The sequence below is a fragment of the Sciurus vulgaris genome (assembly GCF_902686455.1).
Source record: "Sciurus vulgaris genome assembly, chromosome: 3".
NCBI classification, from domain to species: Eukaryota; Metazoa; Chordata; class Mammalia; order Rodentia; family Sciuridae; genus Sciurus; species Sciurus vulgaris.
Window position 1 is genome coordinate 10649940 of NC_136463.1, and position 16449 is coordinate 10666388.

The following is a 16449-nucleotide window of genomic DNA, read 5'->3' on the forward strand; positions in this document are numbered from 1 at the left end:
TAGATGTGCCCAGTCCACTCAGAGAAGAAAACATCCTTCATTAATCAGGCCACCTTTCCTGGAGAAAATCAGAGTGGCCATAGGATCCCTTGAGCCTGCTTATTGAGAGTCCCTCCACCCACAGCCGCTTATCAAGGTGTTCCTTCCCACCTTCTAGGACATTGTTCCTTAGGGGAATTCTGATAGACAGTTTCCTCCAGGTTATTATTGTTACAATATGGTGCTCAGATAAGCCTGTGGAGTGTGAAGGAGGGTGGAATATCATGACCTCCTTAAGAAAAGAGTACAGACTTATATATAGACAGCAAAGGAAGATTGTTTTACTTTCTGCAGTAATTGCATGCTAGGAGAAATATTTTCCAGTTGATCAGCATTGTTTTCTATACTGCAGGGAATCTGTGGTGTGGTCCATGCTTTTATACAGCTGCTCTAAATACATTTTACTTGTGTAAGATCTGATCTCATTAAGGAATGGTTTCTCTTCCTTTAAGATCTCCGTGAAAGTACTGACACATGAGCATACGTGGGCTATCCTGAGCCTTAAGGGAGCTGAATTCTGGAGTGAAAAGCACCAGACAAACTACATCTTCCGTGTGGAGATAGCACCAAGAGGACCGCAAATAACGCTTACCCTTCCCGTGAGTCAGACACTGTGCTCTGTACCCCGAGCTCTCCTTCAATCATCCCAACAACTCTGGGAGACAGAGGCTCTCTGTCCGAATGCTGTTATAATCCTTGAATTTAGTATGAGGAAGGAGGGTTTCGTAGAATTCCTGTGGATAGAGATGGGAACAGGACAGGGAAGGACTTTAAAGAAAGAAACAAAAATAAACTCCTACAAATATGAATTCCACCAGGAGACTTCCAGAACTAATAAATGAACTCAGCAAAGTAGCAGGATATAAAATCAACACCCATAAATCAAATGCATTCCTATACATCAGTGATGAATCCACCAAAAGAGAAATTAGGAAAACTAACCCATTCATAATTGCGTCAAAAAATAAACTTGGAAATCAATCTAATAAAACAGGTAAGACACCTCTGCAATGAAAACTACAGAACACTTTAAAAAGAAATTGAAGAAGACCTTAGAAGATGGAAAGACCTCCCATGCTCTAAGATAGGCAGAATTAATATTGACAAAATGGCCATACTACCAAAAGCATTATACAGATTTAATGCAATTCCTATTAAAATCCCAATGACATTCTTTGTAGAACTAGAAAAAGCAGACATGAAATTCATTCGGAAAAATAAAAGACCCAGAATAGCCAAAGCAACCCTTAGCAAGAAAAGTGAAGCAAGAGGTAGCACAATACCAGACCTCAACTATACTAACAGAGCTTTAGTAATAAAAGCAGACATGAAGACAAATGGTACAGACTAGAAGACACAGAGGCAAACCAACATAAATACGGTTGTCTCATACTACACAAAGGTGCCAAAAACAATTGGGGAAAGGATAGACTCTTCAACAAATCATTCTTAGAAAACTGGAAATCCATATATAACAAAATGAAATTAAACCCTCTCTCTCACCCTGCAAGAAACTCAACTCAAAGTGGATCAAAGATTTATGCACTAGAAAAGAGATCATGCACCTAATAAAAGAAAAAGTAGGCCCAAATCTTTACCATGTCAGCTTAGGAACTGACTTCCTTAAGAAGACTCCTGAAGTGCAAGAAGTAAAAGCAAGAATCAATAAATGGGATGGATTCAAACTAGAAAGCTTCTTTTCAGGAAAAAGAACAATCAATAATGTGAGAAGAGAGCCTACAGATTGGAAGAAAATCTTTACCACATGCACCTCAGACAGAACATTAATCTCTAGGATGTATAAAGAACTCAAAAAACTTAACACCAAAAAAGCAAATAACCCACTCAATAAATGGGCTAAGAAACTAAACAGACAATTCACAAAAGAAGATATACAATCCATCAACAAATGTATGAAATAATGTTCAACATCTCTAGCAATTAAAGAAATGAAAATCAATACTACTCTAAGATTTCATCTCATTCCAATCAGAATGGCAATTATCAAGAATATAAGCAACAATAAGGGATGACAAGAATGTGAGGGAAAGGTACACTCATATATTGCTGGTGGGAGTGCAAATTGGTGTGACCACTATAGAAAGCTGTATGGAGATTTCCCAGAAAACTTGGAATGGAAAACCCATTTGACCCAGCTCTCCCATTCCTCAGTTTATACCCAAAGGACTTAAAAATCAGCATACTACAGTAACACAGTCACACCAATGTTTACAGCAGCTCAACTCACAATAGCTAAAATATGAAACCAACCTAGATGCTCTTAAACAGATGAATGGATAAAGAAAATGTGGTTTATATACACAACAGACTATTACTCCGCCTTAAAGAATAATGAAATTATGGCATTTGCTGGTAAATGGATGGAACTCGAGAATATCATACTAAGCGAAATAAGCCAGGTCCCCAAAACACCAAAGTCCAGCTGTTTGTTTGATATACGGATGCTAATTCACAATGTGGGGAGGGCTAGGGAAGAATATAGGCACTCTGGACTAGGCAGAGGGGAGTGAAGGGAGGGAAGAGGTATGAGGGTAGGAACGATAGTAGAATGAATCAGGCATTAATATCCTATGTGCATATATGACTACACAACCTGTGTGATCCTACATCATGTACACCAGAAGAATGAGAAGTTATATTCCACTTACGTATGAAGTGTCAGAATAGATTCTTCTGTCATACATAACTAATTAGAACATTTAAAAAAAAATGCTTGAAGCCAAAAAGAAAGCACTCAGAAAAAAATGAATCCTGATGACATCGTTTGAGCCTAATCCAAGTGATGTAATGAGGAGATCACAACCCTATACAAATAATCCCTTTTGGTTACTTCAAGTAACCAAAGCTGCTTTGAGTAGAGTTTTCTATCACTTGTAAGGAAAAGTAACCAGGAGTTCAGGATTCCTAAGGTGGCAACAATGTAAATCCTCCATTATCTCTGACCTCTTGAAAGGTCACTTATCTCTGTGGTCATAGTGAAGGTAGGTATGTCCTACAGATACTGGAATCAGGGTGTTTGCAATCAAGAACTTCAGGAACCCCAAAAAAGAGATATCTTGGAAATGAAAAATTCTTCAGGGGAAATATAAAGCCATTAAAGACCAATTTTTTTCTGACTCAAATGTTTCTGTGGAGCCAATTCAGTGTGATGATTTAATCCAAACTGCTGAGAGAAATCATTACTATAAAAAAAAAATTCTTAACAGCAAATAGTGACTATGTGACATCATAAGACCTGGTTCTGTCTGTTTAATGGGCTTAAAGCCCAAACGAATCAAATAATTGGAGCAACTCCATGCTTTAGCTGAAAAAAATACTGAACTTGAAAAATTATACCTCCCAAGTACAGCGTAACTGGATTTGCTAACATCTGAAATACCCTAGCATAAACAGTATTAATTGTTGACAGTGACCATTCTAAATAAAGGCATAATTGAAGCATTAGGATCTCTGAAAAATCAAGAGCATTAATATTTGTGGATCTGAAGGTAAGCAATTTGAAATGGCATCTTGGAAATGAAATAGAAAAGCAGTAAGACACTGATCCCATGATGCTCAGTGCTTTGACAAGACAGCATACACGGAACCACAAAAAGTTCGAACGAAGACGATAAAAAACAATGGCTCGGCTGGAGGACGCTTCCTGTTCCAGATGTGGACACAAAATGGTGGTACGGTACCCTGACTCTGAAATGGCTCTCGTCAATTCCTTCCCTTTCCCGCTTACAGGCTGTAGCCCCTCAAGTCTGTCCCATCCATCCCCTTGAGTCTGGTCAGGCCTGAGTGACTTGTTTTCCTATAGAATAAAGACATTGCAGGATGTCTGAGGAGAGGTCATAAGAAATCTTGCTGCTTGCACCAGGGCCTTTTGGTACTCTCTTGAATCTTTCTGAGGAAACCAGGCACCATTCAAGTCTACCAGCCTGAGGCTACCATGTTGTGAGAATGGAAAAGTCACATGGAGGGGACCAGGAGAGGGAGAGGGAGGGGAAGAGGAGGGGAGAGAAATGGAAGAGGAGGGAGGAAAGGAGGGGTAAGAAAGGAGAGAAGTGGAGGAAAAATCCACGTCTGAGCATAACTGCCTATTCCAGCCATTCCAGCCCACGCTCCAGATAGAGAAGTAAGACAACATCTTGGACCATCAAACCCAGAAGATGTGCTGTGGAGAACTAAGAGAGCCACCAACAGCCCATGTGAAGGTCCCCGTCTAGCCATGCCGGCATCTCCAATCAGCACTGCCACCTACCTGAGGGCCCTTTCATCCTGGGGCAGCTATCTCTCATGGATAATCTGTGGATCTCCATGGATCATGGATCTCTATCAACAACCCCAGATGTGTCCTGTTCCCATTCCGGAGACACACAATGATGAGCATGATACTGTGGTGGGTGTTTCATGCCACTAAGGGTTCGGGTGATTTGCTCTGCAGTATGAGGGAGCCAGAAACGGCAAGTGCACTCTGAAATCAACATTTTTTGTTGGTTTCAAAATGAACAGGCTATCTGCCACCCAAATCTGCACCAGGAAGTAGGATATTTATGTTTTGCAGAAACTAAGTGAAAACTGAGCAACCGTGTTTTTTCCATTGTCCTGTTGTGCAGAAGAGCACATAATGGTATTTCATAGAACATTTGAAGGGATAAACAAATGTAAGCAACACCTGCAAACCCCATCTCTGAGACCCAGTCTGAAAATGTTGAAGACAATCAGAATCATGTGATCAGCAATTAATCATTTAAGGAACAAAACCCTCTCACCATCTGTTTTGGTTAATTTCATCAACTTCACACATCTGAGATGAAGCACTTTTGCCAACACAGACTGTGTTTCTGATTTTCTAAACTTATGCTACCTTTGACCTTTATGATTAAAATCTAATTAAAAATGTGGTTATTTTTAAAAGGTAGAGATGGTGTAATTGTCTCATCTATTGAAGTTATGACTAATTGTTAACCTTCTTAACTGGCTGATTCACTGCTATGCCTTTCAGTTCAACCTTTTTTAAAGTAAAGTCCAAAAAAATTCAGATTGCAAAACAAATTCTGCCGAAAAAAAAATGCAATTCACTTTCATTGCGTGATCAAAACAATTTGAAAGTTTGTTACAGATATGCGAGTCTAACCTACTAGAATTTTGAATTCATAATATTTTTGACTCCATTACTCAACCTTTCAACTTAAATTAATTATCCAAGAAATAGATTTTTGTGACTGCTATGTACCCATCCCAACCTACATGTCATGAAGAAATATAAAAAATTATAAAGCATGATCCATAACTGCAATCTAGTTGGGTAAAATAAAACTGTGAATACCAATCCAGTGTCAACCTAAGAGAGATCTGCTTCTTTCCAGGAACAGAACTTATCCAGAGATGGAAGAAGAAAGTTCTAAATGAAGATGGCAATCTTCTAATTTACTAAAGACCATAAGGGTTTTCCAAGTCTTCTACCTAGATATTGGGTGGATCTTCCTTGCAAGGCTCAGAAGAATCCTTAGCAATTATTAAATAATTACAACTCTGTTGTTACCCTGAATTGTAAAGTCACCTACATGAAAAACAACCACCACAGATATTCCAACATCTCAGATTTCATTTTGAGACTTTTGATGTGGGTATCCTGTTTGGACCCACCACATTCTCTGTCCATGGTCCTCAGTTTAAATTTCACATCTGCTCTGAACAGTCATCGAGCTCTCTTATCAATCTTGGATTCCATCTCCTCAAGAGGAGGACTCAATATCTCTTGGATGTATTTCCTAGGGAGTCTTCAAAGTTAATTATTTTATGCCACATACCTATACTAGAAGTTAGATCAATACAAATATGTGATGCAAATTTGGAAAAGCACTTCACAGCCCCACTTACATAAAGTCATTGGCAAATGCAATTTTACCTACTGAAAATGTATGAAACATTTAAAAATGAGTAAGCATATTTGAAGTGTGTTTGACTTCCAAAAAGTATTAGGAAAGATTGTGTATTATCTCTTCAAAAATGTTCTCCTTTTAAGTGTAAATGCTTCCAGGAAAAGAAAATGAAGTGAATGTCAAAATAAAACAGATAAATCAGTATTGCTTTGATGTCCTTGAATACGCCATCTACTTTGTCTCCAATCCCTTGACTCAGGAGATCCATAAACAGAAACCCAATGTAGCAGTGTACTCCCTACAACTGCCCTAACCACCCTGGACCCCTGGACCACAACACACACACACACACACACACACACACACACACACACACACACACACCCCACACTTAATTCTTTTTATTTTCAAATAACCAGAAAGATTCCTGTCTCTCCAGAGAAAAAAGATTGACAGTTTAGGAATGTCAAAAGACTGCTGAATGTCTTTGTTCTTTATTTTTAAATGGAACTACTTACAAAGTATGTCAGGATTAAAAGTTCCAAGGCCAAGATCACCTCTCCCTACACACAAGAAGGGAAGAGACCAGGACAGAAATGAGGACCTGAGTTCTTTAACAGCATCTTAAACATACAGAGAAGTTACCTGATGTCTTTCTCATCTGTCTGACCCCAAATTTCACAATGTAGACTTTAGGTTTATGGAAGAAAGCTCACATTTTGAGACTGTACCCCCACCTTACACATTTAAGGCCCTGGTACAGATGCTCGGTGGAGTGAAAACATTTTACCTGAAGCACGGTTTTAATTCTTGGATTTTTAGGAATATGTCCCTCTTGCTTTCCCCTTATACTTCTTTTTCACCATCTGGCTACCTCAAATATAAACGGTCCAATCTTTCTTTATTCTGGACTAGCACATATCCAGTATACCTGCCCATCATTCACACCTGCAAGTTTACCTGCCTCTCTGCATTCACTCAGGTAAGAACCAAATTAAGGAAAGTGTTAAGACCTGGAGAATCGTTTATTGTTTGTATGGCTCTCCTGTTTTGTGTACCTCAAACTAGCTATGCTGTGATATCTGAGATGTTTTTCTTCTTCAAACTTAAGCTGGATCTTTTAAAAGGAACTGAGACCTTTGTAGGGAAAAAAAAAAAGAAAGCTATGGTCCCCAGAATGGATAAACATTCCAAAGAGGTTCTTGTTTTTCCCCCAACAGGTCTGCCCATCCCTACAAATTGCATTCTTGTAATAATAGTCCCAAAGTGAGTCACAACAACAAAGAAAACAGAGTTTCTCAACGTGACACGGGAAGAATTTTTTTATTTGAATTTGCATGTTGTTTGTATTTTTAAACAGGAACTGGAAGAAAGGGGTTTCACTCTCATTGAGTATATCCAGTCATGAGTGAGCTCCTTTTGAGCATTGCTGTTTGCCCAATTCCCCTTAGCAGTGAATATTTGGAATGGGGGGACTATGACTCAATTTCCCTTCCTTTCATCTCCCTGATTCTTTCATCCATCTTTTCCAACATGCCACGAGTGGATTCTTTGCCAGTGTTGATTCCAGACTTCAGTTCTAACCACATCACTCCACCAATCCATCCCCATCTTGGGAAGTCCAAGTTTCCATCCTTCCAAAGTTCTCCATAACCCTTCCTCATTCTCTGCTCACATCACACCCTCTGGTACTTTCCTGCATGTTACTGCCTCAGCTAACCCCCTCTGTGTGTTCTCTCTCTCTCTCTCTCAATCTTGCCTAAAATAATATTTTTTAAAAGGACCTCATTCCTTTCTCTTTCAGTGTGTGCTCACCAGGTCTATAAATATAAATAACTATTCCACATTTCACCTAGAATCACTCTTAGAGGATTTTGCCCTCAATCACTATGGGCTGCCCTCTATTCACCAGAACATACTGCCTGTTATGCATCAGCATCCTAAAACCCTTGAATAAAAATAGGAGTAAATCACGTTTGCCTTGTGGCTGCCAGCTTTATCAGCAATCATCTTTCCTTGAGCTGAGGATAATGAGAGCTCCAACCATAGTTCTGTCCTGTCCTGCTGCCCAGATCAGTGATGAATGCATTTGACATATTATGGCAAGGCGTGGCTGTGATGTAGCCCAAGAGAGCAGGAGAAAGGAGTTCAAAAGCTGCTCAGATGTGTGGGTGAGGGAGGGAATAGATGGTAGGAAGAGAGGCAGGAGAACAACCTGAAACTAATGCCTAAATCCAAAATTCTCACAGTTTCCAGTCTTGTTTCAGTCAAGTGATCCATACCAGAATTGCGTGGTGAAACAGGAGGGTATTCCAACATGTCAGGAATCCCGATGAGTTATCAGGCCGGGAGCTCTGCTAGGAAAATAGAGGAACCACAGCAAGGAGTTTAACAGAGGAAAATCCAGGTCACCCCAAACAGAAAACTTGAGGAAGCCTCATAAGTCATGTTAGGGTATGTAGGATTGGAACTGACATTCATTTAAATAATTCTTGGATTGGTACTAGTCAGGGATATAGATGGAGACTAGCCCTAAACCCATCCTTGGAACAAAGAAACAGAGGGAGGAAAAGTGAGACTGAAAGTGGTCAGTGGCTCTTCCAAATTCCATCCACCATGGCAGGACTGTCTTTACACTCTGAAAGTAATTGTGATTCAGGTGGTGTTGTATTCCTGTGCCTCCATTTCTTAATCTGTAACGTGGAGACAGCCCTGCTTGCCCTTTCCCCGAGTTGGATTGTTTTGAAATTCAAATGCGATAGATGTCAAAAGCCACTGAAAGCCAGAAGATAAATTATTATTGTTGCCATTGTCTTCTCTATTTGGGATTGAAAGTTTCCATTAGTTCAGTCCACAAGTTAACACCCCACCACACATCACTGCATAAAACTTTAAAGGATGATCACTTCGACGGGTCTTATTTTTGAAGCTACTGTTGGAAGATTGGGCCAGCATGCTTAAGACCTCTGTGATATTCTGGAAGAATTACAGTCACCACTATAAAAACACCAAGTTCCATGTGCCAGGCAAAGAGCTAAGAGTCTTATCTTTATTTCTCTCAAATCCTCACAAAAGCCCTATTTTTAGGTATTTTAATATGTGATTTTCAAGGTAGAAAGGTCATTTTGGTTTTTTCTATCCATTTCACAGATACTGCTGTACCCACTAAAACAAGTCCTCTCAAAACTCCGTTATTTTTTAATGGAAAACCTTTTAAAGGAAATGCTTCAAAGAAATCCAATATGGAAAAATGGAACTGAGCCTTCAGGAGGAATGAATGGGATGGAGAGATCCTTGCTTACCCTGGCTTCCCCAGACCCTGCACCCCACTAACACAATGTCCCCCAGAACATCTGCATGCGTCCCTTGGAGCTCCGGATATAAAGTTTGGAAATATCTATTTCATTCTTCCTCCTTGCCCATCTTCAGTGTAATCTGTCCACCAAAGACTGAAATAGAAGCGCATTCTTTCTGAGTAGGAGGGTCACATGTTCAAGGAGCTAAAGAGCTGTTGAGCAAGCACTACAGCAGTTGGTTAGAATAAGCAGGCTACTTTCTTCATCGGCTCCAGCAACATTCTCTGCAGGTCACATCAAAAGCTTTGCTGGGTACCTGTCATGGGCAAAGTACAGAATGAGGCTGATTATTGCTCTCGGGCATTTCCTATGAAATGAGTGAGAGAGGAAGAAAGTGGCGTGTGGTACAGTTGAAAGAGGCCGAGTCTGGTAATTCAAGGCCTGGCTGCCACTGACAGGCTGTCTAGTTGTAGGAAAATTACCACCATATGGAGACCTAGTTTTCTCTTGTGAAATCAGGTTGTCGGATCAGGTATTCTCTAAGGATTTTCCAACTTCTAGAGCCCCTTAAGTTTATGAAGAACCTCTCCAGTCTTGCTTGTCCATACTCCCCAATCCAATCCTCTCTCCCAGCCATAGGACACTGATGCCCTCTGGTCTTTGTCATTGCTGTTCCTGCCTACTGAATGCTGAGAAACACCTCATGAAAGTCTGAGTGAAAGTGCTTCTCGATTCCTATGGTGTAAACATCACTGCCATGGCCAAGGTTCAGCTCTCTGAGAGAGGTCATTGAATGCAGAGTAGCCGTCTTTAGTAGCATCCATACCTCCTGTAAACAATAGGCACAAATACCCTCAAGAGTATAGTGAATACCAAAGTGTATCAAAATAATTAGAAAATAACAAGTTTTGAGTATTTTTCAATGAATTATATTTAACTTTTAAACCTGAGTCTACTCATCAACTTTCTATTACTATCACTGATACCTGAGATGATCAACCTGATAATAGAAATGGCTTCTTTTGACTCTGGTTTCAGAGGTTCCAGTCTATGACCTGATTCTGTTGCTTTTAGACCTGTGGATCCACATCAGGGCAGGGGCTCAGAAGAAACAAATTCACTCATTCATGGCCTTTTAGCAAAAAAAGAGAAGCAGAAAGAGACTGGGATCCCACAATTCCCTTGCAGGGCACCATGCCCATGACCTAAAGCTCTTCTACCAGGCCCCGCCTCTAAGGATCCACCATCTCTCAAGAGCAAGTTGGGGGTCCAAGACTTTAACACATGGGTCTTCATGAGACATTCCAGACCCAAACTTCTACACTCACATATTCTCTTTTCTCTCTTCTCTTCTCTTCCCTTCCTTCTGGGTTCAGTTGGGTGACTTATTTCAAAGTCCAGTTCTTTTACCGAAAATGATAATATAAAGTCAGGACTATTAGAAAAGTCACTCATCATGGAAAGAAACTCGTTCATCACCTTGGAGAAATTGGAGGCCTGCAGCTTCATCCACGTCTTTTCAAGGTTCCATGATACTTGATGATTTGACAGAAAATTAATTTGTGCCCCAAAACTAGCACTATTAAAAAAAACACTGACCACACCTGTGGTAATTTTATTCCATTAAAATAAAGTTAAAACAACAAAGAAGGGTATTTGGGGCCTTTCTGCATTCCTGACCATTTTCTAATGATTTATGCAGCTGCCCACTGAATAGGACAAAGGCATTTGAAAAAGTAAGTATTATGAATTAAGAGGGAAAAAAATAGAAATGCAGAGGTGGTGAGAGAAACCTTGTTCGAGAACTTGGTCACATTTCCAACTTCATTTTTGGTTGTTAGACACAATTACAATACAAGTATACTCGGAGGTAAATGAGTACGAAATGCAAAAAGCCACAGATGAAAATCAGGCTCATATGGGGAAAGGAAATAGGGAATATTCAGAATAACACTCTGATCTGTAATAAACACGTTGCAGAAAACACACACTTCCAAGAAGTAATCGCCATGACCTCACACTCGGTAATTCTATGTGATTGAAACACTTCAAGAAATTTCACTTGGAAAAAATATGACCACTTGCCATATTTTCTTCTATTGTCATTCATACAGACAACAGGACATCAAAAATTGCAGGCCAGTTTGAACAACAGCAAATATATTACAAAACTACTCACACGCCACATTTGTAAGAAATAAATACATAGGATGGTTCTAACTGAGTGAGCAACCACTCACAACCAACTCAAACACTGAAGATACGTATTTAATCAAGAACCAGCGTTCTAAGAATAAATGACATTTATGTAACACTCTTTAAAAGGCCTTAAATAGTAACAGAGGCCCACAGGAAATGTACTCTGACGATATCGATAAATATTCTTTACTTAACTACAAGACTAAAACCTTTATCTTGGAACTTCAAATAAAGCATGCTTATTTATTTCAGCAAGCTGCCTGAGGTTTCCATGGGTCTTGCATCTTGAGTGACTTTCTGGTTTCAGTGCCCTGAGGAGAGGTGGCTGGGGAATCTTCCCCGTGGTTGCCCCTCCCAGGAGAAGGAGGGAGGCCCATGGGGTGCATGGACAGCCTGAGTTCTCCCTTCTGTTAAGTAAAATGAAACCTGACAAGAGAAAGAACTCTGATGTAAATGTGATTTTAAGAAATTGTACTTAGAATGTAAAATGGGACTCTTTTTAAGAGATGGGAAAAGGCAGATGCACGGAAGACTGTGTCCAGTCAGATTAGTAAGGAGGCAGGTGCATAACAGACTCAGTAGATTTTGGAGTCAGTTGGGCCTGGATTCAGGTCACTAGCACCCTCAATTACTAATGGGATGACCTTGGCCGTGGACTTATCTTTCCTGACCTCAGCTGTCTCATCTACCAAGCAAGCATTTAATGTCACCTCCATCCGAAGACAACAATGAGAAACTGAAGCAATGATAATTATGAATTTCCTAGAAATTGAACCTTAAGAGGATAAAAAGGAAGTTGTATAACAATCCCCCACTTGCGATTTTTGCAAAGTCCGAGGGTATGATGCAGCCACCCTGGAATTGGATTGAAAAAGAAAAATATTTGAGCTCGATTGTATACAGTACTGTGTCATTCTGTAAAGAATGGGAGAGTTGAAAGTGGTTAAAAGCAATAGTCTGGAACTAAAAATGGAAAGATTGGGCAAGCTATTAAAAACAAACCAGCCACAACAACCTCCCAAGTCGTAAGAAGAATTGGGCAATAGGAGGGTCGCCTGAGTCACCGTGAAGAAGAGGACTCAGAGATAGGTTAGCAAGTAGATGAAACCACTCTGGAATGACTACAGATGGAGCCTGCTTGAGGTTGATGATATGAAATGGTTTTTCCAATCCCAATCCAGTTTATTTTTATCTTCCTCATGAAATGTAAAATAATTCACATGACAATTTGATTGAGACCTTATAGGTACCATTTCCATTGTGCAAGACAGGAACATTTAGGGTAGCGAGCTTTTGCCAAGTGGTAACAGAAGATGGCCAATGGGAGTGAGAGTGGAGCAGAGGGTTGAGCAACAACTCAGTGAATCTGGGAGAAGAGGCCACCGGTGTAGACGGTCCCAGTCGACATGCTTCCTTTTCATCGTTTGAGTCCCCTCTCATTTCTGTCACTCAGGGACTGAATGAAGGAGGACGTGATAAAATCCCCAAAGTCAGGATCTTTGATCAACATCCTCTGGGATTACCCTCCTGGGAACATCTGTTCATGTTGGAACAAAACCCTAGGCAGCTCTCAGATGCCCCAAAGGCCTGTTTCTATAGCAAGTCCTGAAATCTATAGGAAAATGCAAAAATGTCTACATGTGGTTCACCATTAACTACCTGCACATCCTTCAGTATTACCATACATGGTGTCTGCAATGATCTAAACGAGATTTTGAAAGCTGTAGGGCTGGAGGTGTGGCTCAGTGATAGAGTGCTTGCCTAGTTTGTTTGAGTCCTGGGTTCAATTCCCAACATGCCAAAAAAAAAAAAAAAAAAAAAAAAAAAACCCAAGCAAACAAACAAACAAACAAAAAAAAAAACAAACAAAATTCTAAACAGTCTAAAAATCGATGTAGACCCAGTTTTAGACAATCTGCTCCTAATTTTACTTTTAGAAGGACTGTGAAGTGCTTTAGAAAATGATGGCCATTTCAGGGCTGGCCAGCTCAGGCAGTTTAAGTCTCCAATGTATGGTAGAGAGTGAGAATAATTAGAGTCATGACAAACCAGGCCCTCCCGTCCCTTCCCAGGTACAGGCTGTACTGTTGTCGGGCAGCTTCATAATCTCGTTTGCACATCTGCATTTGTTTAATATTTGAGTGTGCTTGGATGTGCTTTTACAAATGGTTATCTATAAATCCCCATCCATTGGGTAGCCTGGACTTTCACAAAGGAATCCAAAGACCTAATGAAAAAAACATTTTGATAACGATTCTCTTTTTATAGAGCACTTCCCCACACCCCCTCTACAGATCTCCAAGTACTTTTTATTAAGACATAACAGCATGTCTATAAGGCAGGTAGTCAGCTGGAATCGGTAGCTGAATGTTTTATAGATGAGCAGTTGATCCTCCAGCCAGCTGAGAAAGTCCTTAGGGGACAGGACCCCAAACTGCCAAGACAGCTAAGTTCACTTGCTCCCCACACGCTCATTTTCTAGTGCACAATCCAAATAAAATTTGAGTTTAGATCAGCTGCAGAGAAATGAGGACTTCATGTATTTCTATTGTCTCCTATATGTTTTCAATGCTATTCTATCTAACAGAGTCTCAGAGAGTCCCGTTTACCTCTCAGAAATGGTTATATGTGTTTATATGCGGTTGAGAAATTAATCACAAAAACAGTGAGAACACCAACAACATTCCCAGATTCACATTTTCAAGGAAGATTATTGTAAGATACATTTTGCAGTGCATATCTGATAATGTTCATGATAGGTATGTGTGAGTGTGTGTGTGTGTGTGTGTTAGGTATCAGGTGAAATGGCTTAAGACAAAGTAAAACTGTTTGATCCAAGGAAAATATTTTGAATAACAAAATGAAAATCTCTAGAATAATATACCAAGGAAGATTGTTCCTGATATTTTCAGGTCCAGGAGTAATAAGTACAAATGAAGCTTTTTTTAAGGACAAAATTCACGTACAAAATTTTATTGAATTAGAAGTAGGAGAAGCTCTTTATACAGTGTTTAATATACTCTAAACTCTCAGTGGCAAAACAACAACAACAACAAAATCATTCTGCACTCTTCCACAGAAGGCCCACCTCCCACTTCTCTGCTGCCGCCATGTCTCTGGAGATTCCTGAGAAGTGCCAAAATATTTTGAGAGTACTCAACACAAATATTGATGGGTGGTGGGAAAAAGCCTTTGCCATCACTGCCATTAAGTGTGGGGTGAAGATATGCTCATATGGTGTAGAGGAAAACAGACATTAACCTCATCAAAAGGGCGGCAGAACTCACTGAGGTTGAGGTGGAACATGTGACCACAGTTACGCAGCATCCATGACAGGACAAGATCCCAGACTGCTTCTTTTGCTTTCTTTCTTCTCTTTTCTTCAAGTTTTAAAAAATTATTTTTATTATTTTTTGTTCTAATTAGTTGTACATGACCATAGAATGCATTTATACATTTTGATAGATCATACATAAATAGAGTATAATATCTCATTTTTTTCTGATTATACATATTGTAGGATCTCATTGGTCATGCAGTCACACATGTACATGAGGTAATAATGTCTGTTTCACTCCTCCATACCCCTTCCCCGCCCTTCACTCCTCTCTACCTAATATAAAGTGACTCTGTTCTTCCCTATCAACTCCCCATTATTGTGAATTAGGTTCCACAGATCAAAGAAAACATTCAGGCTTTGGCTTTTTGGGTTTGGCTTATTTCGCTTAGCATAATATTCTCTAACTCCATCCATTTACCTGGAAATGCCAGAATTTCTTTCTTCTTTAAAACTGAGTAATATTCCATCATATATATATATGCATATATATATATATATATATATATATGACATTTTCTTTGTCCATTCATCTGTCGAAGGGCATCTAGGTTGGTTCCACAGTTTAGCTATTGTGAATTGAGCTGCTATAAACATTGATGTGGCTGAGTCACTGTAGTATATTGATTTTCATTCCTTTGGGTATAAACTGAGGAGTGGAATAACTGGGTCAAATGGTGATTCCATTCCAAGTTTTCTGAGGAATCTCCATACTGCTTTCCAGAGTGGCTGCACCATTTTGCCTTCCCACAGGCAAGTATGAGTGTACCTTTTCCCCACATCCTCGCCAACACCTATTGTTGCTTATATTCTTGATAATCGCCATTCTGACTAGAGTGAGACAAAATCTTAGAGCAGTTTTGATTTTCATTTCTCTAATTGCTAGAGAAGTTGAACATTTTTTCATACATTTGTTGATGGATTGTATATCTTCTGTGAAGTGTCTGTTAGTTCCTTAGCCCATTTATTCATCAGGTTATTTGTTTTCGTGGTGTTAAGTTTTTTGAGTTCTTTATATATCCTAGAGATTAATGCTATATTTGAGGTGCATGTGGTAAAGATCTTCTCCCGATCTATTGGTTCTCTCTTCACATTATTGATTGTTTCTTTTGCTAAAAAGAAGCTTTTTAGTTTGATTTCATCTCATTTATTGATTCTTGATTTAATTTCTTGTGCTTTAGGGGTCTTGTTAAGGAAGTCAGGTCCTAGGCGGACATGGTGAAGATTTTGAGCCTATTTTTTGTTCTACTAGTCATAGAGTCTGTTTTGGTGCCTAAGTCTTTGAGCCACAGTGAGTTGAGTTTTGTGCAGGGTGAGAGATAGAGGTTTAATTTCATTTTGTTACATGTGGCTTTCCATTTTTCCCAGCACCATTTGTTAAATGAGCTTTCTTTTCTCTAGTGAATGTTTTTGGCATCTTTGTCTAGTATGAGATACCTATATTTATTTGGATTTTTCTCTGTGTCTTCTATTCTGTACCATTGGCCTTCGTGGCTGTTTTGGTGCCAATACCATGCTGTTTTTGTTACTGTTACTCTGTAGTATAGTTTAAGGTCTGGTATTGTGATGCCTCCTGCTTCACTTTTCTTGCCCAGGATTGCTTTGGCTATTTCACAATTGCTTTTTCTAGTTCTATGAAGAACATCAATGGGATTTTAATAGAAATTGCATTAAATTTGTTTGATTC

The 16449-nt window shown here is 39.5% G+C and overlaps 1 long non-coding RNA gene across 2 annotated transcripts in view; it reads right to left on the reverse strand.

The window, feature by feature from the left end:
- Positions 1-742, reverse strand: part of LOC306656303 — a 36332-nt gene extending 35590 nt beyond the window's left edge. For both annotated transcript variants that reach the window (XR_013762467.1, XR_013762468.1), the window contains exon 1: positions 632-742. This is a non-coding gene — a long non-coding RNA (uncharacterized lncRNA). The remainder of the gene's footprint in view (positions 1-631) is intronic.
- Between the last annotated feature and the right edge of the window lie 15707 nt (positions 743-16449).